General features: G+C 38.0%; 1 protein-coding gene across 4 annotated transcripts in view; it reads right to left on the reverse strand.

Moving 5' to 3' along the window:
• Positions 1-25,576, reverse strand: part of PRKN (parkin RBR E3 ubiquitin protein ligase) — a 721,078-nt gene that overhangs the window by 393,582 nt on the left and 301,920 nt on the right. The window lies entirely within an intron of this gene.

Here is a 25,576-nt window from a genome sequence, read left to right on the forward strand (position 1 = left end):
CATATGGTGCCTCCACCCTGAAGGTCAGTGATATGAACAGGAGCCAGATAGTAGGTATGTTTTCTTAGCTTAAGACAGGGACTGACTTAATCATAATTAAAAAGCTAGAAAAAATCATCTTCTGATTCAACACTGTTTACACATTGCCCTGCAGCTGACAAAGAGGAAAAAGGAGAAAAAGACAACAGTTGGAAGTAGAACACATAGTTAGAAAAACTGCAAACAGATTAGATTACTTGACATCAGATGAAGTCTTACTTAACTAGAATACAACCTAATGAAAATGTTAAATGAAAATTGTGAGTAGATTCCTGGACATTTACATTAACTTCAACATTTTTCAGTCATTATTTAAAAAAATATAAAAACCCAGAAAAAAAAAAAGACAGGAAATCCTTATCAGATTTTGTGATGACTTTTTGAATATAAATAGTTCACTTATGAGTGTATTACAAACCAGAATAAATTTAAAGATTCAAAGTGATCAATACTTCACAACTGCAAAATAGTCTGGTTAACAAGGTGATCTATCAATGAAGAATATTTATATATATGGCACATATAAGAACATTTATAAGAAAGGTTTTACAGGGCATAAAAAAACTAATTGATGCTAGCACGTCCTTACTTTTAACATTTAATTTCACACCAATTAATATTTAATTCAGAGACAATAAAATTAATCTGAGCAAATACATGAAGCTTATAAATATCCACACAGAGTAGAAATAAACGACTAAGGTATAAAAAATGAAAATATTTGCTATTTGGATTACTCAGTTTTTGGGATAGAGTCACTGCTCAGGAAATAACAGGAAGACTTTTCCCAGAAATTACAGCAGTCCAGACATTTAACTGCATTAGTGAAATTTGTGGCTACTTAAACCACAGCTGAATTACAAAGTAATTCAGTATCACATCTAGATCCACCTTCTCTGGGTTTTTTTGTTTTGTTTGTTTTTTTTGTTTTTGTGGGGGTTTTTTGTTTGTCTGTTTTTGGTGTTTTGTTTTGGTTGTTTTGTAAGGTTTTTTTTATTATTGTTGTCCTCTGGGGTTTCTTTTTGTTGTTTGGGTGTTTTGGTTTTTTTTATATCATTATACTCTGTTTTCTAAAAGATGTATCCTTGATATTAATAAGATTTTGACAAGATGCTGAATGTAAACATACTACAGTCACTGTTAAAGACCAGGTCTTTGTAGGTAGCATTATAAACCAGGTGTTCTGCTTTACCTTCCCTTGCAGGTTCTTTGATCAATTTTTCTGTAACACAACATGACAGCATCTAAAAGTTTACACTTGGGATCATGGTTTCACATGATACTTCCGTAATTTACATGAAATCAATTTAACTATCCCATTATCATAGTTTTTCCTACACTTTGAAGCTTTTGAGTTTCAACAGCATATTATAGCGCTATCATTGTTTGATCACATGGCTTTTAAAGGTGTTTTTTTTTTCCCTTTTCAGGCCCAGAATTTCGATCCATAATGAAAACATGTAATTCACTGACTTGTTAAAGACAGCCAAGACTAACAAGTTAATATTTCCTTAACATCTATCCCTCTTCCATCATACTCAAATTTATGAATATATATCTGTTAGAAAATCTATTTTTCTAACTTAAAGGAATTCAATAGGTTTTTATAACTTCAGATAATCCTTACATAATTTCCATTTCAGAGAAGGATACTAGAAAAAAAAGGATGAGAAATAAGAAGCAAGTATGTTCTAAATAACCTGGGGTCAAGGAGAGGATGGAGACAGGGGAGAACACTCATTACAATAAAACACCCACAAACTTATTCACTCAAACCACTTCATTTTTTCCCCCCACTGGTACTGATAACATCAGCAGTAAATTTTCCTGCTCCTTGTGTGATTAATAGGAGACTCTCAAAATTAATGAGGCTACACCAGTATACACACATATACAGTCACAAGATGCAGACCAAGATAATTTAAGGGAGTCTTGTAGAAACAGTTCCACAGGTAAATGTTATCAACTCCAGTACTAATTATCTTAACTGTATATGTCAAAAATATTTCAAGCTAAACTTTTTAAAGGAATTAATGTTTTACTTCACCACAGTTATTTCAGGTGAAAACTTCCCAAGTATTCAGTAATTTGCAGGTCTGGGTATACAGTCACAAAAAAAAAATAAGAAGGCATAATAATTCTCAAGCAAGGAAAAAAAACCAAATATGCATAGGATAATTGATAAGGTTGAGTGAGATTCCAGAAAAGTTCATTTTTAAAATAGTTTTGAAACAATGTCACTATGCTGATTAATCCAGTCTTGAGAAATAAAAAGCTGACTTGAAAAATATTATTAAGAAAACATCCTTAAAGAAACTAAAATAGAAGTGAATCAATGCAATACCACTAGAAGTCAACCACTACAACTAGCACTGTATCAGGTCCAACCAAATATGCTTAGTATGGCAATATATTTTTTATTTATTAATAGTAAAAACAATAATATGAATTTTGCAGTCACCTTTTAAGGTGACTTATCTCTAAGGGAAAGATAATGTGCTACATGGCAGGGCGTGAAGTTACAATACTCTCTGCAATAATCTCCTCACAACATTTCTCATGCATACTCAAAAGACTACTTTTCACACAAAGCAGCTCACTATTTGAAAAAAAAAATGTCATCTTCCACTTAAGGTATACTAAAAGCATATATACAGTCACTATCAGTGACTATCAACTGTTCGCCCACTCTGTAGCTAACAGCTTCCTATTTTTACCTTCATAAAAACCTCACCCTATTCATCACTTCTTTATTTTAACTCTTATGATGGGCATAAAACCCATAAGAAAGTCAGATTCATTTAACTCTTTTGGTAATGTTAACCAGACCCAGCTTTAAGTCAATAGTGTTGGGTTTTGTTTTTTTTTCCTAGCAAACATTAGATCAAGTTCTAAAGGGAAAAGCAGGAATTATGGACTGACAGAATATATTGGGTTTGTGTCTGTCTGGCACTGATGCGTGGAGAGAAAAACTAACAAAACAATAAACTCCAAATAGAGAAACCCTACACTATGTCTCATTTTCCACATTTGAAAAATGAGGAAAAAATCTTTCCCACATCTGCGCTTGGCATTATTCAGGGCCATATTCTATTATTAATGCTACCTTAACACACTTCCAAAAGATTTAGTGTGCTTAAGAACTTCAGTTTTCCACCTTCGAAACCAAAATAGTAAAAAAGACATTTGTCCTTGGAAAAAAAAACCTGTGCATTCAAAATGTTAATGTTTCTTTAGCAACAGCACTACTAAATGTCATTGCTATAATTGCGTCAAAATACAATTAGGAATTCTGGCGAGACAAACACTTTGAAATGCAATTTCTCTATCCTTCTTTCTTGAGTCTAAGAAAAGCCTGTCAAACTGCAGGCCAGCCAATCACTTTTGGTGTTGTAACACTGCGCGCTGTAGCGTTTGCAATTATTAGTTTGCATTAATCAAGAACACACTGTGAGAGGAACAAAGCCTTCTGATTGCGAGATTAAAGCAACTGGCCCTCTTGTACCCAGCCAAATGGCTCACAGAGGAAGCTGTGCGTTAAAAGAAATACATCAGAGGAGACTTTTCCGGTGTATAAATGGGAAAATGACAGAATAAAGAAAGAAATAGAAAGAACACCACTGAATAGAAAAATTCATATCAAACATAACTGAAATTTCTGTGCTTTGGGCATATGGCAGTTGTTCCTTTCTTTTTTTGAGGGAGAAAACAGGAAAAAAAAAAAAGCTTGCAAATGTCATATTAAACTTGAACTGAAACTCCTATGTGTCATATGGAGAACAGGGGGAGCTGAGGTGTTTTTTTCAATGTATGAGGGAAGTATTGGAAATCTGTGTACATTCCACCAGGTTACTGTATTGATGCCCACTATGATGGATAGTATGGTACACTCTGCTCTCAGTGTACTTGCCATCCAGTAGCCAAGATTCAATTTTTTATTGTAATCAAAACTTGAGTTTTCATCGAGGACCACTTGAAGAAAAAAAAAAAAAAAACAAAACCACAAAAAAACACCGCACAACTTCAAAACCAGAAACACCATCTGGAGATGGCAAATAACAAAAGTATTCAATATGCAGTTGCTGACAGAACTGTTGATCTGTAAAGTCAGTGAAAGGTCAGAAGCAGAGGTCAGCAATAGAAACCAGTGATTTATCAAAGACTCTGAATCATTTAAAAGACCGAAAACTATCCATGTATTCAATGCTTTGTATTTCCCCTGCTTTATATTCTCCCCTAGTGAACAATATGCAGCAGAATATCATTAAAACACATCTTTGTACCTGCTACTATCTACATGAGAGACATAAATCATTAAAATGTTGAGCAAATGACCCAACCAAGGAACAAGTATTAATGCAGAAGGATTTTTAGAGTTATGTAAGAAATAATTTCAGGTCTTGAGAGGATTTAAAAATCAGCATACAAGTCACTAGAAATGTGCTAAACCTAATGCAAACCATGCAAAACCAGGTTCATCTGCAAAATTATGGCTACCAACATGTCTGTGTGAGAGTATTTGAAGAGCTCAACATTTTATGGGGACTCCTTGGCATGATTTCAACATCTTGAGACAGTAAGACAGAAAAAGCTCCCCAAAATGCTAGAAAAAAATAATTTCCTTTTAGCCACTCAAACCAGGGTATCCAGTCCAAACTACCACAATTCACTGTTTCCAGCACCAGTACAGATGAACAATTTCGCCCCCCAGATAAAGTAGGAACAAAGATGTAGTCTGACAGTAAGCATGCACCTCTCCTAGGAGAAAAGGCTGGGAGAACTGGTTTTGTTCAGCACAGAGAAAAAAGGACTACGGGGTAATCTAATTGTGGCCTTCCAGTGTCTGCAGAAAGATGGAGAGGGACTTTTTACAAGAGCATGTAGTGACAGGATGAGAGGGAATGGTTACAAAGTAGAAGAGCAAGTTTAGATTTAGGTATTGGGAAAAAATTCCTTACTATGAGAGTGGTGAGGCACCAGAAGAGGTTGCCCAAAGAAGCTGTGGATGCCCCATCCCCAGAAGCGTTCAAGGTCAGGTTGGATGTGGCTTTGAGCAAGCTGCCCATGGCAAGGGGGTTGGGCCCAGATGATCTTTAAGGTCTCTTCCAATGTAGGCCATTCAGTGATACACAAACACAGCTTAACACAGGCAATGACTATTGCATGAACAGGAATAGATCCCCACCAACCTAACCCATAGAGGAGATGATAAAAACTTCTTGCTATTATTTTCATCTACTCTTCTCAAAGCAAGTTTGAGCTTGCTTTCACAATACGAGCACTTCAGTCTTTGAAAAACAATTTTATAAAAGGAACACACAGTTTCCTACAACAGTATAAACATTTCTACTAAATAATCAGAGCTGTTTCCCTCAGTACCACCTGCCTAAAGCTTGTCTCCTTTCTAAAATCTATCACCTTCCAAATTTTTTTTTCTTATTATGCTACTTCCACAATACTTCTGAGGAAGGGTAGCTTGCAAGACAACAACAGATAGTCAGATCCTGGAGGCTCATGAATGTCTCAGAATAGATGGGTAAGGCTAGAGAAGGGTCAACAGATGATAAATCCCCAAGGAACTGGGAAAATTCTAGAGTCAGTGAAAAGGAAGAAAAAAACCAGATATTTTCATTGAATAGACAAACGGCTTGATGTCTATTAAGTTTATCTGTCTATCAGGTTGTTGATTAAGTCTGATGTTACCACTGATAAACTAGTGCATTCATACTTTTTTCTCAGCATCCGTAACTCTGTACATGATTCGCTTTTCACATTTCACACATCATTAGAGTGGCATTGCTGAATGCTAAGATGGTTTCTTCTGAGCATTGTATGGATATAATACATTTAAAAAAAAGTTTCATCCTGTTTTCTTAGTGCAGTAATGGAGATGAAAAATGAAGACTTTTAAATACACCAATCCAGATATTATAAGTTCTTAACACGTTTAATTTAAAAGAGCAATCTGACCATCCTTTTAAGCACTTACTAAGAAAAATCTAGCTGTTACATGAGCAATACTCGATTAGACTCAGCAGCAAAGATTCATATGGCACATTCCTAATAGTAGAGAGTCTGGATATTTTATTTCAATTCCAAAGAAAAATCCACTTGAATCATAGCATTCATGTAAAGCTCCATATTTATTTCATCATTCTCTATCTTGACAATCATGAATACAAGTAGACCATTTTATTAAACGAGCTACTTACTCGGTAGTGCAACCCTATGGCGAAAGGCTTGGGAGTGACAGTTGACAAAAAACTCATCATGAGCCAGCAGTGTGCACTCAGAGCCCAGAAAGCCAAACAATTCCTGGGTTGCATCAAAAGGACCATGACCAGCAAGGTCGAGGGAGGTGATTCTCCCCCTTGACTCTGCTCTTATGAGACCCCCACCCGGAGCACTGTGTATAGTTGTGGTGCCCTCAGCATAAGAAGGATATGGAACTGTTGGAGAAAGTTCAGAGCAGGGCCATGAAACTGATAAGCAGCCTGAAGCACCTACCTTAAAAAGACAGGCTGAGAAAGTCGGGGCTGTTCAGCCTGGAGAAGAGAAGGTTGGGTGGAGACCCCATAGATATTCCAGTATTTGAAGGGGGCCCACAAGGAAGTTGGAGAGGGATTCTTCATCAGGAATTGTAGTGATAGAGAAGGAGCAATGGGTTCAAATGCAAAAAGGAGAAATTTAGGTTAGAATATGGAAGAAATTCTTTACTGTGAGGGTGGTGAAGCACTTATACAGCTTGCCCAGAGAAGCTGTGGATGCCCCATCCCCGGAAGTGTTCAAAACTAGGCTGGATGGGGCTTTGAGCAACCTGGTCTAGTGTGAGGTGTGTTCCCAACCCCCCACCCATCATCCTGCCAAAGTTTGGAACTACATGATCTTTAAGGTTCCTTCCAAACAAAACCATTCTATGACTATTTTTCCTGAATGCGCAAATATCTTATAGATTATTTGGTTCCTAAGTAAGAGTCTATGAACCCCAGCATCTAGTTTAGCACAAAATGCATTTCCCCAGATTCCCAAAGCTCAGGCCAACAGCATTCACCATGAGAGAGAGAAGATCAAACCAGTAGGTAGCCTTTTGCAGATGTTCTATTTAAAACACTTGAAAGTTTATTGCGTTAGATAATCTATTGCCGGTAAAAATGGGTAGACTGGCAACTTCTTTAACCAAAATCTTCTGCTTAACCACAAGGCTTATCACAAAGGCAGATGTAATTACAGTTTACCCACAATTTATGCAGATCTACAAAGGGAATATTTTTTGTTCCAAAGCTGTGTTTTTTTAAATATATTTCTGCCAAGAATTATACCAACTGACTGGGACATGCAGACACTTTATTGTAGGTAAAACTCACTACCTTAGAGTGGACTGACTTTGACATGGAATCTCCCACACAGCAGGGAGCATAGTATAGAAAAGACCACTTAATTAGTCTTGGGGTTGGTTTTAAAGGGAGTCATAAAACAGGAATGGGAGTACTGAAGCTAACTGCTCAGTCTACGCAGCATGAGAATCCACAGAACCCATCAGAAGGAAGGTTTTTCTTGTTATTGACTTTGGTCATTAGACCAATCAATAAAGCACATGGATAGTTTTACTCATATGAGAAATAGCACTGAAGTAGAGTCAATCATGTTTTGAGTCTTTGTTGGATTGAACCTACTGGTTTGATTTACAGTGGTTTCTTAGAGACGAAATTTTCCTTTAAGAGTGCCCAGCCTAATTAGTAAATTGACAGTTTTATGTCAACAGTTATAACCCTTCCAAAATGAAGTAGCTGACAATTTGCTGAACTTCTCACAGTTCTGCAATTAGAAACATTTCCCACATGGTAGTTATTTCACATGAAACATGACAGTATCACATCTCTAACTGAAAATATAGGTAAAAGATAGTACAAATAATTTCTATTACGTTGTTTTATTGATCGTTACTTTTTCTTTCTTATCACAGGGGTTTTTCATTAAAAAAAGAAAAGAGAAGAAAACCCATTAATCAGATGATTTTAATAAGTTCTGGTCTTATCTTTCATACTGTATTACACTACAAGGATTTGCAAGAGTCATTCTACTGGTCTCAACTAAATAACGAAAGTTCATACAAAGACACCCAAGATAAAGATCTCCAGAGTCACCTCTTCATCTATAATATTTTACAATGTGAATGGTGTTGCCAGAACAAAAAATTTCTTATATAGGCAAAAAACTTATTCAAGATGTGCTTTTGAACAGTTATTTTGGCTGGTCCTCTCCTGCAAAAAGGGGCAAAAAGAGAATAAAGATAATGCAAACACAACAACTGCAGCTGAGAAATTGAACTATAAAGTCCTGCTACTGCTAGGCTTCTTGAGAGTCATGTAGCTAAACTTCGGTCTTTAATGAGAGATACAGAACTGAAAAAACTTGATGTAAAGCCTCCTAAAACAAATAACTTCATTCAAAAAAAAAATCCATCAGACTAATGATTACTAATCTATAAATGTGGGGGGTTTTTTGTCTGGATATCATTAAAATGCTTTTTCTAGAGTGCAAAAAGAAAACATAACAAGAGAAAATATCATTAATTCTCTAAACATGACGTGTATTTACTCTGTCCATTGAAATTATAATATTAAAGAAATCCACAGTTACAAGTGTTAACACCAGCAGATCCCATTGAGGTCAGTGTATCCAGGAACAGACTAAAGCCCTCTGGCTTCAGTTGCTGTTGCTGCTGTGGTAACTTCCACAGCAAAGTGGGCAGCTAACAGGGAGCTAGCAGACTGGAGAAATCAAAGCTTCCAGTACACCTCCCTCTTCTCACTCCAGTTGGGATGCATTCAGGTTGGCCCAGAACGCTCAAGGTTATTTGAGCTACTACAACTCTCAACATACAGAAAATAATCCTTCATGTTCTAAGGATTTGTGTCCAGGATCAGAAAGTGCAAAGGCCATTTCATTTGTCTACTCATCACTCTCCTTGTGTTCCTATCGTTTCCACTCCCAAGTCACAGTTACAAGCTGTAAAACAACTAAATCTGAATCAAACTTACTTTGTACCTCAGTTTTTTCGAAAGCAGCAGCTGCCTGCAGCACACAGATTTTGTCCCATGGGACTTTCTGGGCAGTGAGGAACAGCCCGATGGAAAGCCCTCCATCCCCTCAGTACCAGTGGGGCCAGGCTGCACTACAGCTCTTTGCAGAGGGAGCGGGGGCTGCTGGGGGCTGGTCAGTGCCCTTGGGGCCCAGACAAACTTGGCGCAACTTCAAAAAAGATGTGACTAGCACACAGATAAATTGTCAGTAACCACATAAGGAGCCAATCTCTTCAAGTCAGAGAGCTCCAGAAGAGTGTCGGTCATTGAGAGGTGAAGCACCTTTAGCATTGGGTATCAAACCCTCACATCTTTGAGCTCTCCATAACTGAGTGGTAGGGTTAAAATTCAGTACACATATCTGAAATTCTGTATGAAAACATGCTGCTGATCCTGGAACTGACAATAAATGAGGATTACCCTGAACTTTACATTACTTAAGGCAAATTTCTCAGAACAGAGCAGGTGAAAGATATGTTTTTCTTGTGAAGGTATTTTTTTAACAGTTACTACTATAACTTCATGTCAAACATAAAACATTTCATCTAAAAGTTTTGAACTACAGAAACATTAAAACAATTTCATGCATTTTAGGTAGAGAAGATTATGCCATTCCTGCAATTTGAATACATCGTATCCCATGTCTGCATGGGAAATATATGGACTAAATGAAGTAGTACACAAAACCACAAAATCTAAGATAAGCCAATATACAAGCAGAGGTCTGCAATTAACATACTGCAAATAATGCAAACTAGACACCTTATAATTCAAATTGATATGAGTTGCAGTTACACAAAGGCAATAAACCAAAGATGTAAAATAAAAATCCCAGCCTCATGAATATTCCACAGTAATAATTTAATTCAGATGCTATAATTGCATGTCATAGAATCATAGAATTAACTGGGTTGGAAGAGACCTCCGAGATCATCAAGTCCAACCCTTGATTCAACCCCACTGTGATCACTAGACCATGGCACTCAGTGCCACATCCAGCCTCATCTTAAAAACCTCCAGGGACAGTGAATCCACCACCTCTCTGGGCAGGCCATTCCAACGCCTGATCACTCTCTCTGTAAACAACTTCTTTCTAATATCCAACCTAAACCTCCCCTGGCAAAGCTTATGCCCATGCCCTCTTGTCCTACTGCTGATTGCCTGGGAGAAGAGACCAACCCCCACCTGGCTACAACCTCCTCTCAGGCAGTTGTAGAGAGTGATGAGGTCTCCCCTGAGCCTCCTCTTCTCCAGACTAAATAATCCCAGCTCCCTCAGCTTCTCCTCATAGGACTTGTGCTCGAGTCCCTTCACCAGCCTCGTTGCTCTTCTCTGGACCTGCTCCAGCACCTCAATGTCCTTCCTGAACTGAGGGGCCCAGAACTGGACACAGCACTCCAGGTGTGGCCTCCCCAGTCCTGAGTATAGGGGAAGGATCACTTCCCTCATCTTGCTGGCCACACTGTTCTTGATGCAGGCCAGGATGCCATTGGCCTTCTTGGCCACCTGGGCAAACTGCTGGCTCGTGTTCAGCCTCCTGTCAATCAGCACAATGTCACATCATTCAATTTTAAATATTTTTTCTTTACAAGGATTAAAAACAATTTTCAGAAGGCCTTGGACAGAGAGATGAAGCTAGAGCATTCCTATTGTAGACAATATCCAGAGAAGCCATCAGCCCATTGATTCGCTTCTATAAGTCACCATTAGACAACATGCCCAGGGACACAAGTCAATTCAACTACTTGTGCTATGGTAAATCCACATCTTCATAAATTACTTGGATGCAGGACTGGAGGGAATAGTAAGCAAATTGGCAGATGACCCAAAACTGTCATGTGTTGATTGAGGAAGAGTTGTTGATTCCCTCAAAGGTAGAAAAACTTTCCCCTGTAGAGAAACTTTGTCTAATTAGAGGATGGGCAATCACCAACCATATGAAGTTCAACAAAAGGAAGTGCTGGATACTGCACCTGGGATGGGGCAACCCTGTATATATTTACAGACTGGGGAATGAGATGCTGGGAAGCAGTGCCACAGAAAGGGACCTGGTCAATGGCAAGTTGAATATTAGTCAGCAGTGCCCTGGCAGCCAGGAGGGCCAACCATGTCCTGGGGGGCATCAGCCAAAGCATCACCAGCTGGAAGAGGGAGGGGATTGTCCTGCTCTGCTCTGCTCTGCACTGGGGCGGCCTCACATTGAATACTTTAGCAGTTTTGAGCACCAGAACATAGAAAGATACTGAGATATTAGAGAGTGACAAAAGGAAGGCAATGAAGATGGTGAAGGGCCTTGAGGGGAAGCCAAATGAGGAACAGCTGAGGTCACTTGGTCTGTTCAGTCTGAAGGAGACTAAGGGGAGACTTCATCACAGTCTACAATTTCCTCATGAGGGGAAGATGAGGCACAGGTACTGATCTCTTCTTTGGTCAGTAGTGAAAGAACCTGAGGGAATGGCCTGAACTTGTGTCAGGGGAGGTTTAGGTTGGATATTAGGAAAAGGTTCTTCAAGCAGAGAGTGGTTGGGCACTATAATAGGAAAGTGGTCACAGCACCAAGCTTGCCTGAGTTAAAAAAGCATTTGGACAATGCTCTCAGGCACATGGTGTGATTCTTGGAGTATCCTGCAGAGAGCCAGGAGCTGGACTACATAATTTTGATGGGTCCCTTCCAACTCAGCATATTCTGTGATTCCCTCCCTTCCCATGGAAAGACACACACTCCAAGGATACTAGATACATTATTAAAAAAAAAAAAAAAATTTAAAACCACCCCAGAATCCATTCCATTCCACATTTTTACTACAAATAAATTTCTCAACTAATCAACACAAAAGTCTAAAGCTAAAGAGCTGCTAGCAAGACCCTGGCGAGAAACTTCATAAGGTATTCAAACCTTTTTTTCAGTTACTGCACCTATATAAAACTGTAAAATCAAGATTACACACTACAGTATCTGAGGAAAATAGATTGCTATATCATCCATTTTTTGATTTTACACATAATCAGAAACGCTAAAAGACAAAAGCATACCAATTTCAGCAAGAATATTGCTATGTTCCAAAAGGAAAGGTAATAGGATACTGAAAACTTCTTTTTAAAAGGAAAACAACTAAACAAAAATAGTCTTTGCTATTTTTTTTCTGAATTATATAGTTACTCTCAACTTTACATACCCACCACAGCATTCATAAGCAAAAGTCATTAAGAAATGCAGGAAATGCTGCATCAAGTACATTATTCAGATTCATTTGAGATTCATTTAAGATTATGTTACATCTATGTTTTTTCTAGGATTTGCTTTTTCCCCCCTGCTTACTAAACATAAAAGAAATGAAAAGAGGATTCTTAAAGCATTTTACATAAGAACATAGCTAACATTAAAGAATTAAGATTATGCCAGGCAATTCAGGATCATGTCTTTGCTATCAAGGAACTGCATATACAGGAAGGAGTTGATCCAAACTATTCACTGAATCATGGTATTGCTTAGATTGTAAGGGACCTTTTAAGGTCATTTTTAACTAGAATATATTGCTCAGATCCACATCCAACCTGACCTTCAATGTTTCCAGAGATGGGGTACCTACCAGCTCTCTGGGCAGCCTGTTCCAGTGTCTCACCATCAACACTGTAAAAAATGTCTTTCTTATTTCCAGCCTAAATTTACCCTCTCTTCAATTTGAAAGCATTACCCCTTGTCCTATCACAATAGGCCCTACTACAAAGTCTGTCCTTATCCTTCTTACAAGCCCCCTCTAAGTATTGAAAGACCATAATTATGTCTGCCTGGAGCCTTGTCTTCTCCAGGCTGAACAACCTCTCACGCTCTTTCTTTACAGAAGAGGTGCTCCTGCCTCAGATTAATTTTTGTGGCGTAACATGGTTTATTAGCACAGAGATACTTTCCTATAATCTACATTATTTTCTTCTCCTAGAGCAGTGTTTTAAAGACTACAGCTCAGCCTTTCTTCCCCATCATATCTCTCTCTTATCTGTGCATGACTTTGAATTATTTTGAATTACTCTTGAAATATGTTCTTCATATTGGCACAACTGAAAAAAAAATCACAGAAAAGGTGAACCAACTCAGGCTAAAGGGGCATTTGGAACCTAAATCGCCTGTTTTCTGACAGAAACTCCTGAGGAGGTCAACACTCTGTGTTGTGAGAGACTGAAATGTTAAATGTTAATGACTCAAACAACCAGCCATTTGCAAAAGCAGCAGGTGCTTTGATGAGGCCAGTTTTGCAACCCTTAACCAAAGGGGAGGAAGAGAGCTTTTTAGATGTGTGGTGGCAAAACCTCTGATCTGCATAAGAACAGCCCAGGTGCAGAGGGGGTGAGCACCAATCAGCAGAGGATGACCACAACAAACCAACCTCTGTTTAGCAACAAGCTGTGTATTGAGCCAGGTAAGGGAGAAGGCCAATAAGAAACAGCTCCTGTGGAGGTGGGGTAATGCTTTTCATCATGCCAATGTCCTTCCTCATACAACTGGCTCAGGCCAAAACTCCTTTCTGGTAGAGGTATCAGAACATTCACACATAGACCTGAAGGTTTTTATCCCTTCTGATGGGGCATAATTGGCTCAGCTATGCTGATGTGACAGACAGCTCTCATGTCTTAGGTGTCATAAACCATCAAAGACCCCTGAAGGGCCCCCAGACTCATTTCCGGGGCCTTTCACAAGAGGACCACTCATGATCCTCACTGTTGCAACAGTTCCACAGAGCTGAATCAGACAGTTTAAAACTCCTCCCCCAGGGGAAGGGACCTGAAGGTATATCAACCCACTGAACTCTGCATTTGGAGGATTTCCCCCACCCCTGACAGATCAAGACTGAGACTATCACTTCGACCAACAGACACTGATGCATGGGTGGTGACATCTTTCTACTCTTATCTTTTCTTTCTCTTCCTTATATATTTTCTGAAGTGCTATATTTATACTTTTATATTGTTGCATTTCTATAAATAATAACCAAAATGTCTACATACCTCCCTTCACTTGCAACCCAAATTTTTCTAAAATAAGCCTACACCTACATGCACACACACACACATATATATATATGTGTATACACACACACACACCAGTCATTCAGTGTTGTTTCACTCTAGTCTTGCCCTAAGGGATCTATTAACAAGAACGTCAGTTATCCTCACCTTCAGGGGCAGGTTGTAACACCCCTGCATAAAGGTAAATGGTGCCACTAACACCTGAATTTTTTAACAACTTAGTCTTGTTTGTGCATGCAAGGTCATCTCTGTGACTGTCTTACTGGATCAGGCTTTGAAGGATATAAAGTTGAAGAAAACCTATTTTTAGACCTGCTCTGAATTGTTCATATGATTCTAGGAGTTGATTTTCTTAAATAAGAAGAATTTGGGACATAAGCATTGAATTTCCCTGTGCTCCAACGTTCTGAAAAAGACACCCACAAGGCAAGGCCAACACAGCTATGCATCACTGGGATAACTCCACCCCACACCCAACCTGTTTCAGGCCCATCAGTGCTTTTCTAGGTTTAGCTTTTGATTTCCTTTCACACCGTACAGTGAGATACACTTTGCTATAAAATGAGTAACTCTCTAGTCATGGATGGTATGTCTGAAGTCACTTCATAAGCACTAGAAAGTAGAGAAATAAGTTACTTTAAACGGTGACTGCTATAAAGATATTTTGAAATGCATAATTCAGGACAGATCAGCTACATAAAACATCATTTAATTTCATGGTCAAGTTCAGATTTCCCCTGAATTCTGAACAGCATGATTAAAAGATTTCAGTTTTGTAGACAAGATCGCTGTATTTCATTCATCAAGGTTATGATTTGCATTCAAATTGCCAACTCCATTTCAGCCTAAGACCACCTATAAAACCAAGTATGCTAATCACTTCAGAAAAGAGTAGGCCCTCAGACATAAAATGAAGTTACTTCTACACTGGCGTGACAGTCATTTCAAACTAATTTGCATTTCCACGGATTTTAACACACTTAATTCTGGAGACAGAGTTCCCTTTTCTTTTATTGCAATCTTATTCAGTATCTGTTTCTTTTGTCACAGGGAAAGACAACAGATATATTATTTAAATGCTTGGCATTTTATAATAATATTCTAACTATCACTATGATGTTGTTTTCCTTGCTTATAGCTCAGTGAAAACTGTGACAACAAATAAAATTGATTAACTAGAATTAATATTATGACTTCTTCACAATTCAGTGCCTATGGCAGTGGCTTAATCAGTACTTTTTATTTATTTGTCATCATCAGGCTTAGCTATAACAAATTTAGTTATGGTAATGAGGAGGATCTGGAACTGACACTTTAATCAGAACACAGCTGTACAGTACACCACACTATACATTAATAAAAACATGCAGAACTTCTCAAAAACACACACCAGCACAACCATTCTTTATAAATGTGTTCCACCATTCCAGGTCTTACACATTTTTCCAAGACCCAGTGTCTTTATGAGGAACAAGCTGTCTCTCTTTATTTCGAGTTTTGGTCTGGTCTGAACAGACACTACACCTGCAGAGCAACTAACAGCCCAGAATTGCAACTCTGTAGACAAGATAATTATAATTAAGGGAATGGCTTCTTTTCACAAAGATAAAGCACATGTAATCCCATCACCTTTATAGAATGTGGACTGTAGACAAGAAATATGAGTGGATTATCTCCTTGTTGCAAAAATTGATACCAGATACTACACAGTGAACAACTCTGATGAAAACTAAACAGGTCAAATACATAGAGTACTTTTGGGCAAGAGGAAAATCAAGTAACTAGTCATTTTCGTACAACTTCTCTACCTTCTTCCCTCAAACTATGAGGTCTTTTACTTGTCTACACCTAGAATTAAAAAAAAACAAAAAACAAACAAACAAACAAAAAAACCAACCCACAAACAACTACAAAAGGGATGCCACACAAAGTTAATTTTCTTTTGGAGGAGGGAGGGGTGGTAGGGGGGAATTGGAACAGCAAATTAAAATGGGATCTACTGTCTCTCCTCAAAGCTGCATTGATTTGTAACATCAGTAAGAGTCAAAATCAGAAAAAAGATATAGTATAAATACACAGAGCTCTACTATATATTAATAAGACACTTACTTTACAGATCAGGGTTATGTTACTTTCCTTTTAAGTCACGCCAATATTCTACCATTAACTCCACTTGAACAATTGCCAAATTATCAATACAAGGTTGTACGTTTTCCCTCTTATACCATTTTTACAATTTTGCTCAGTAATGGAACACCAAAGAAATATTCTGGAGTTGCTGTGCATTTAGACAACATATTTATATCTGAAAAAGAAAAAAAAAAAAACCACACACAAAAAAAAACCAAAAAACCCACAAACCCCAACAAAACTCCACAAACAAACCAACCACAAAAACCCACAACAAAACCAACCAAAACAATCCACAGTTCAAGATTTTAAACAAAATAAAATAGAGTCATGCACTCTGGTTCTTGACTTTTCACCTGCTAAATTCTTCCAAGCTTCGTTAGGTGGAAAAATACTATTGAAAATAATTCTTACTCTCCAGAGCTTTGGTGCTACCACCAGATAGCCTACAGACGGACATTTATGCGTGATAACTATTCATAGGCATTTAATTACACTGTGCAAATATCCATGCACTGCACTGGACCAATTCCCATTGGGTATATCTCCTTTGAGATAAAGGGTCACACAAACACAGAACACAATCCTATTACAAACAGGAAAGAGAAGACTGAAGTTTTGTAGTAATCAAATTATTGTATTAGAACAACTGCTTGTAGTCCAATATCTAATAGGGATAGCTAGGGTTTAAAAAAAAGGTTTCTTTCAGAATTCTCACTTGCTTACTGAGTAGCTGTGGGAATGACACATTCTCTCTTGACCCACCATTTTCTAAATCCACAATTTAAGAATTTTCTTCATACTGCCTCAAGCTTTTGAGAAGCCCTCACTTAAATCTGGCATAATTAATAATTTAGCATAAAACTGGAAAATACTATACATTAGAGAATTAGTTTCTATTAATACTATTAATAAGAGCATTGATTTAAAAATAAAAAATACAAAAAGGGAAAAATAAGCAGTTGTACTGGCTCTTGTTATAGAATTGCATATTTCCAACAAAATGAGAAAAAATATTTATCTCCCCTAGGATCCTTATGAAAAAAAAATCAAGATAAAATCAAACACATTCTTTAATCACTACTCCCTGGTACTTGAATTTTATTTCTCTGCAGCAGACTTAGGGATTGTATTTCCTAATACACTAGAGCAAACTGCTTGATTTTAAGCTCAGAAAAACAAATTGTTGTCTTTTACAATCATGGTTTGCAGTTAACTTCTCATGTTTAATGTAAGCATAAAATTAATCTATCCACTCATAAGGTGTCACTTTGTCTAATTATACAGTATTATCACAGAAAAGGTGCTATATTTAAAAAAAAAAAAAATGCATGTGTTAGTAGGTCTTCATGTTTCCACTATTCTAAAGTATTTCCTTGCAAAGCTAAGTCAAGGGAGGAGGGAGAACAAAACAGCAGCAACAACAACAAAGAAAAACACAACAAAAACCCCAACCCTTAATAGCTCTTTTATAGATGTTTTATGTTTTTTGTTATAGCAGTCCCCATTATCTCATATTGATATGTACATGCCAGCTATATTCAGCCTTGTCTCATTTGTTATAAAAGCAATGACCTTTCAAACACTTTCCTAGTCTTCCTTTAAAAGAAATAACCACAAACATGCATATGAGTGTTAGTGAAGTGGAAAATTAGCCTTTTGAAACAAGTAAATCATCCTCCCCACCATATTAAGGAAACCGTAAGACTGAACAACAACAACAAGCGGCATGCTGAACCACGTAAGGCTGATTTAATGTGCATGCTCCAAAAAAAAAGTCCTTGACATTGCTAATGTTTGTCTTGTATATAGGTCCCAGAGCCAAACCTCCATCTGGAAGAGATTTCAACTACCATCCAGAGGCATTTCAGGATCTGAACCAAAAGGTTTACAGCATTACAATCCAGTTAATTCTATTGCTTCTAATTCCAGCTGGACTTAAAGTCTTATCTCTGCACTCCAGGCCTTCAGATACAGCCTATCACGGTAACACCAATTCCCAGAGAATTCAACTCCATGACCCAAGTGAGATTAAATCCCTCCAGATAGCCCAAGTAAATGGCTCATAACTCGTTTCTGTCACTTTTGCTAATGCCTTTGTACCGTGAAAGAAACCAGCAAAGGTGTAAATATCTACAAATTATTAACTGCACTTTTTCCCTTGACTCCTATCAGCGATTCCAGTTGTCTGGTTCCTGCTGAGAACATCACAGATATTTACAGGCTAAACTTTCTCTTTACATACTGCACTAATCTGCTACTGAATATTTGTACCCTGTACCTGAGTGCTACTATTTTAGTTAAACACAGCGACACAGAGATATAAATAAACAGAGAAACACCAAAGAGAAGAAGAGATGAATATTTGATGTTAGTTGTACTTAAACTCCCTCAAGTCAGGTAATTCCACAGCACATCTTGTGTTAATAAGCTTCACCCAAAAGAAAGCAGACATAAACTGAAAGGCACTATGTAAAGTCAACTCATAATGACATATTTAGTTTTTACTTACCAGGACGCATTTATTTTAATGATTTGAAGACATGATTCCCAAATATTCCTTTAGAACAAAAGGAAGAAACAAGTAACAACTTCCAAAACTATTGTAGAAATATAATGAGAAATTCCTGTGCAAAGCAAAGCCTGCACACGCAGCACAATCTTGGAAACTACTCAGAGATAGCTTTTGTCAAACAATGATATAGTTGGTTTATTTTTTCTTCATGTTTTTCTTTTGTTTAGTTTTGTTTTCCCAGAGAAGTGAGAAGTTCAGAGGGAGGGAACAAGAAGAACAGAATAAGGAAGGGTGTAAGTAAACAATCATTTCCTGAAGTATTTTTTTTCCCCAGGATAGGAAAAGTACCTGAAAAAGTCTTTGGAAGCTGCAGATGTTCACCCTCAAACACTGTTATCGCCCAACACTCTGTTGAGTTTCCCCTGAGTACTTCTATCCGGAGTTTCCCTGCAAAACTGTAGCAGAACACAGACCAAGGAGCATCACATAAAACGGTGAGCAGGCTCATCACTGATGGTTTTATATCAGATGCAGCTGAGTTCCCATATCAGAAAGGTGACTGCCAGCTGGGGGCATTGAGCCACTGACAGGACTATTGGTGGACCCTTGATGAGGGCTAAAATTAGGCACAGCTGCAGGACAAAGACTTGGTCCTGTGTGCTGAGACAGCACCTGGATTCACTTGCAAACCAGGCAGATGAAGTTGTCTAGAGTAATGCAGGAAAAAGCTGAGGCAATCCAGCCCCGGTCTCTGCAAATGCCACTGGCTACACTTAGCTCACATTCTGTCTGGTAAAGAACAGGGAACGTGGCAAATGTACTGATGTTAGTCACATCTGTATTTTGTAATCGGACACTGGGGCGTACCAGTATTGCTGACAAGATGCACTGGAGGATTCTTCTCTGATAGTATGTCCAGAAAACACTACACCCTCAACTGCTCTCAGGGTGCTCCCACTTGAATTGGCTTTAGCAGGTACATGAAAATTACTCAGAATTAAAAAATCCCAAGGAAGCACTTTCTGTTTAACAGTTAAAGCAGTGAAGGAAGCTGAAACTCTCTGTTTATGGTTCATTTAGGTACCTTTAAGTAGAAAAGGACATTGTGCCTATGCAAACCCAATGAAGTTAGACCTGCAGGGTTAGTCAGCAAAAGAGAAATTACTTGGTGTCAATGAGGCAGGTGACTCATATTTGGTTTTAATATAAAAATTATCACAAAACCTAGCCAGCTCAGCTCATTTAGGTTAGCAATTGTAAGGCTGTGTCCATACACTAGAAGACAGAATGCTTTGGTAATCTTCTGTGTGGCACATAATCAAATAGCATAATACAGGTAAAAAACCGGCCCCCATGTTTAATAATCTGTGTATTATAACTCACGAGATATAGATCCAAAGAAAACCCCGTAAATCCATCAGCATCCCACAGACTTGGTTTTACCTGAAGCAAGCTCTGCTACTCTGAACTAGGTAAATGACATGATGGATTAACCCAGCTGAGAATGTATTTATATTTGACTTCAATAATATTTATGCAGATTAGCAACTTTATTTACTGGTATTTATCCAAAATACAAAAACTACAAAGCACATTTTATTTCTACTTTCTATTTACCCTTTTTAAGTGCCACAATTTTACCAATGAAAAAGGTAGTACTTTTTCCTACTTTAACAGTAATTGTCTATCTTGTGACAAGAGGCTCAGATTTTTAAATATTTTAGATACTCAACCACTCAGTTTTGGAAGGCTTTTGCAACTAGGAAAGAGACTCACTGTGGAAATGTGGCACCAGTAAATCACAATTCCACTGACATTCAGACCCCCATTCACCTATGACACTTATTTAAATATGAGTTATATGAATCACATGAACACCTGAGAACACAAGCGACTTAATATCTTTGAAAGTCTGCTCCAGAGACATCTACAGCAGTATTTATTTAACTAAATATCGACATTTATGTATGTGCAAGATTTCCTATGTTCTCTTTGTAATGGAGAAAAATACATAGTCTCAGAGTGGATCATCTTATTCTCAAGTAAATGTAGGGTTTAATGGACGCAGAGTTTACTCAATGTAGGGTTTACTCAAGAAAGAGGAATAAATGTATGATAAATTTTTACGCTTAAGAGACTGAGTCTATTCCTTTACTGATACTTAACTCAGAGGGAAGAGAACTGTTTTTTGGTTTTGAGATAGAAATTACTGAAGAATTCTTTTTCATTAAAACAACTGCTGATATTAATTGTTTTGTCATGGGTTTACTGACTACCCATCCCCTGGGGCTGAAAATAGGTTTTTCCAGGTGGATTTCCACAGAAAAAGCCAATCAAAAGTTTTAGTAACGCCTCTGCCAATTACATATTTAAGAAAAAAAAAGAGAAGCCTGTGGCCCAGAAGAAAATGGGAGAGCCAGCACAGCAGCTGGCCCTGTTGGGCCCGGGCATCTGCCCCTCCCACCCTGGGCCAAGCCTGGCCCGGACATGGAGGGGCCAGGCCCCCTTCTCTCCTATAACAGAATAGAGAAAAAAAAAACTTTAGAAAAAAACTTGGATGAGACATACTGCAGAAAGAATTCAGGCGGAGAGATAACAGAGCCTCCAAGGTCAAAGCTGGCAGCCACAAGAGAGAGAAGAGAAGCCCAAAGGGGGGGAACTGCTTCTCCCCCCTCCCCGCTCTCTCTCTCTTCAGCAGGGAAAAGACTGAAAACTAAAAATCCCTGCCACCTGTGGAAGATTGTTGGAGAGCGGAGACCCCCCCTCTGCAGCTCATGAAGGAGCCCACACCAAAGCAGAGGGGATCATGAAGAAGACGTGACTCCATGGGAGGCCTAAGATGAAGCAGAGTCCTGCTGGAGACCTGTGGCCATGGAGAGAGAGACCTACGCTGGAGCGAGTTGGCTCGGGTAGGATCTTGTGATCCCAGTGAGGAATCCATGCTGGTGCAGCTGAATTGTGACCCTGACGGACAGCAGAGAATGGAAGAACTGTTGCCTGAAGGTGGACTCACGCTAGAGAGTTCCATTGAAGACTGTCTCTTGTGAGAAGGGGCCCCACAGGAAACAGGGGTGGATTCCAAAGCCATCATCCCCCGTGACTCTGTGGGAAGATCATGGTAGGTAAGTGTCCCCTTGCAGTCCATGGAGGCCCCCACAGGGCGTGGGTAACTCCCCAGCCTCCGGTCTTAGCCCAGGAGGGGGTAGGCCCAGCCCTGAGGTCAACATCAAAGAGAGGGAAAAAGAAATAGTTCCAGCTGTGACGAATTGGAGGTGTTGTCCTGGAGACAATAGCAGAAGAACTTTTGAGTGCTGCAAAATTATTTAAAAGACCTGTAGCTCCAGAAATGGAAAAGAGACTGCTTCTCCTCCTGAACTGATACAAGGGGGGTGTATTTCTGTAAATACATAGAATTTTTGCTTAATTAGAATTGTTGTATATATAGTTCTTTAGTTTTTATCTTCCTAGTAATAAATCCTAATATTATTCTCTCCAATCAGATCTCTTTTGTCTTCAAAAACCTTCTCTCAACTGGGGGGGGTGGCGGGGTAAGAGAAAATTAGCCCAGAGCAAAATCCCGACATTGTCTGCAGCTTTTCATGATACAACAGGCCATGGAAAATCTGATTCATTATAGAAGGGGCTTTATAGCACTGACAGCATTGTCTTTAGCATATACTCACAGAGTAAAGAAATAGGTAGCTGAATCCTAATAAAGGCATATTAAATAAGACATAATAATGAGAATGGAAAGTAGCATTACCAACATATAGAAACACGTCTAATGGAAAAGTTACTGTTTCTAGACTTATACAAATCCCATTGGCTACAACACAGAGTATAAGCACACATGTTGTGGAGTGCAATATGTATCTGAAGGCAGAAGTACACAGGAACAAGCATGAATTCGCGAACTAGAAATACTTTCCAAACTGAATAAAAAGTCTATTTGTGTGGGTCAGAATTAGATGTTTACTTGTCAGTTAATGTTCAGCTTGAAAAAATAACCAGTACTTAGCATTTTTTTATGGCTCAAGGATGAATAAGCGAAACTGCTGGCTAAGAGAGAAGTCTGCTTCCCAGTTTTGCACTTCCTGAGAATGCTGGGAAATCTGAAATCAGACTTACCAAATTATTACAACTGTATAATTGAGCATCTAGTTAAGACTGAAAGAACCTTTATCTTAGAACATTTCAGTTAGATTTTGTATCTTAAAGAGAACCCTGTGAATTATTTCCATTCTTACTCTGCTATCTAGTTTACATTTTCATTTGATGATGCTAATTTTTTTATTAAAGATGACAAAACTCTAGCGGCTAATTCATGACAATAGTTTGAACAAAATTAAAAGGGATATAATGTTTGCGCTTTCTTGCATGTGATTGCATGCCAGAATACTGTAAGCCAAATTGATGAATATATCAAATGCCAGGGTAGCATGATCATCTATCAAGCCATAGATGGCTAATACACTTATATTCATTCATACTATAATGCACATTAATGAGCATAGAAATAAACAAGTAGCAGATCCTAGTATGCCTTGGACAACAGTAATGGTCTTGAGTAAAGCTGTGTTTCCCTCTTTCACCTATATTTATACGGTTCCTCAAGGGTGAAGGTAGGGGACTACAGTGAATTTTTGTTGTTAATAATTTTTATGTACAAAACAAGAATACATCCTGTTTTTCTTGAGCTTTAATTACACCTCTGTAATGTCATGAAAATACCTCTTTATTTCAGCAGGTGTATATATTTACTTCCTGTGAGAGGTCACACTCGCTCAGTAACCTGCTGTCACAGCAGTCCATCTGCTTAACCAAGTCAGGACATATTGCTGTGGCACAGCAGGGAAGGAATTAAGCTTTCAGAGGAGAAGAGGAAAGATGAGTTCAGCCCCGTTAGACTTTATCTCAAGTAGGAAGCAAAGAAATAGAAGGCCTTCATAGATGGACAATTAAGGTATCCTACGAAAAATCTTCTGATGAGAAAAAAAGAAATTTGGAGGTTTTTACTTTTTGTCTTCTGCTTTTAGCAAAGCTGGTAGCAATTCTAACAATACCAAGGCTTAAGATTATGCTCTACACAAATCTTTTTTTAGTCTTTTCCAGACTATAATAAAAAATACCAGGACCTCTGCTGTCTTTGACAACACAATTAGAGCGTCTCTTTTCATTTTCAAAAGAGCTTGCCATTTTCCACAGCAGAACATACTTTATCCTAAAGTACATTTTCTAGACATTAATCTGGTGTATTGCTAATGTACTGCACCAAACAAGTCATCTATGGTTGATACACTTCTTATTATTATAATATTATTAAAATATTTTCCTTAGAGAAACATTTCTGTTCATATCTATGTAATTCCTGGCTCCAGTCTGCACTCCTTAATCACTAATTGTAATAACATGCATTACAATTTCACAAGAACAAAATAAAAATCAGAGTTATGCACAAAGCTGAGAATAAATGTTAAAATGTACTGCCGATCCACAGATTGGATATGAATTGAGTCTTTGCAGAGCTTTTTATTTCAAAGCCTTGTAAAAAAGCAATTCTGAGACCTTGCTGAGTGCAGATCACATTTTTAGATACCTAACTTAAAAGAGGACTTAAAGGTCATCAAGCCTGGTTACATTCTGTTCAAGACAATAAAGTGCAGCCATGTGTAAATTATTATTGAGCAAATTAACAACAATTCATGGTAGATTTTTCATTAGAATGTAATGTCTCCTTTGCTGTAAAGTCAACATTATGATCCACAGTTATTTCTTAGAGCTCTTTTTATTAAACTAAACAGGAGGAAAGATGCTTTTATTTGTATCATTTATGTCTGCATGCACTATATCCAATAGCAAAGTTACATTAAAGACTGCCCATCCCTCTGCTATTTCAAAATTCTCACTCACAAATTTAACAGGAAGGGTTGTTTCATACAGTACCTAAAATCTTTGCTACTATTCCTAGTATTTGTTTTGTCAAGGTAGGATTATCATGAATAAATACAGTGTCTTATAATTTACTTAAGCACTAATTTCTTTCAATCTGCAGCCTTGTTTTTCACTCTATGCATGATCATCACATGCCTCTATTTGCTTCTTAAAGGTTACAGAAAAATATCCTTGCCTGCTCTTTAGAAGATAGCCACTTCAAAGACTCTTTTGAAAATGAACAGCCTTTAACAATGTTTGATACAAAGCCAGAAAAGGGCATGAAGCTAAGTAACGGAGGGGGAATGCTTAAGTTAGCACTGTAGGAAATAAATGCCAAAATTCAGTTTATCACACAAATGAAATTCTCTTTTCCTCAAATAAATCTCTGCTCCACACATGCATACAGCCAACATCCTTCAGTGCTGATATCCATAAAAAATTGTCTTTGAAACCCTGTTCTCAACACATCAGCTACTTCTTGCTTCAGTACTTCGACAACTGTGTCAGATGTGGACTTAAGCTCATGATGAGCTTCTGGATCTGAGTTTTGGCATTGAAAGTATCTGGGTGTTCAGTTTACAGATTTGAATCAACAAGCTATGACTCTGTTCAGAAGAAAGATGCAGCAGGTGCTGCACCCAGTCATATTCTGTTGACTTAGGAGAAGATAAGAAGATAGCACTATATTTTCCATTACCTAGTAACGGGAGGGTGATTTGAATTAGAAAAAAAAATTAAATATTAGAAGAGCAAATTTCCTATTTTTGAAAGACCAACATTACAAGTAGAGGGAAAATTATGAAAAAACATCAGTGTACAGCTACCAAAAAAACCATGCTTTTAAAAAGAGTAA

The sequence above is a fragment of the Empidonax traillii genome, unplaced genomic scaffold, assembly GCF_003031625.1.
Source record: "Empidonax traillii isolate 1590-97213 ecotype Southwest subspecies unplaced genomic scaffold, ASM303162v1 scaffold63:size2014119, whole genome shotgun sequence".
NCBI lineage: Eukaryota > Metazoa > Chordata > Aves > Passeriformes > Tyrannidae > Empidonax > Empidonax traillii.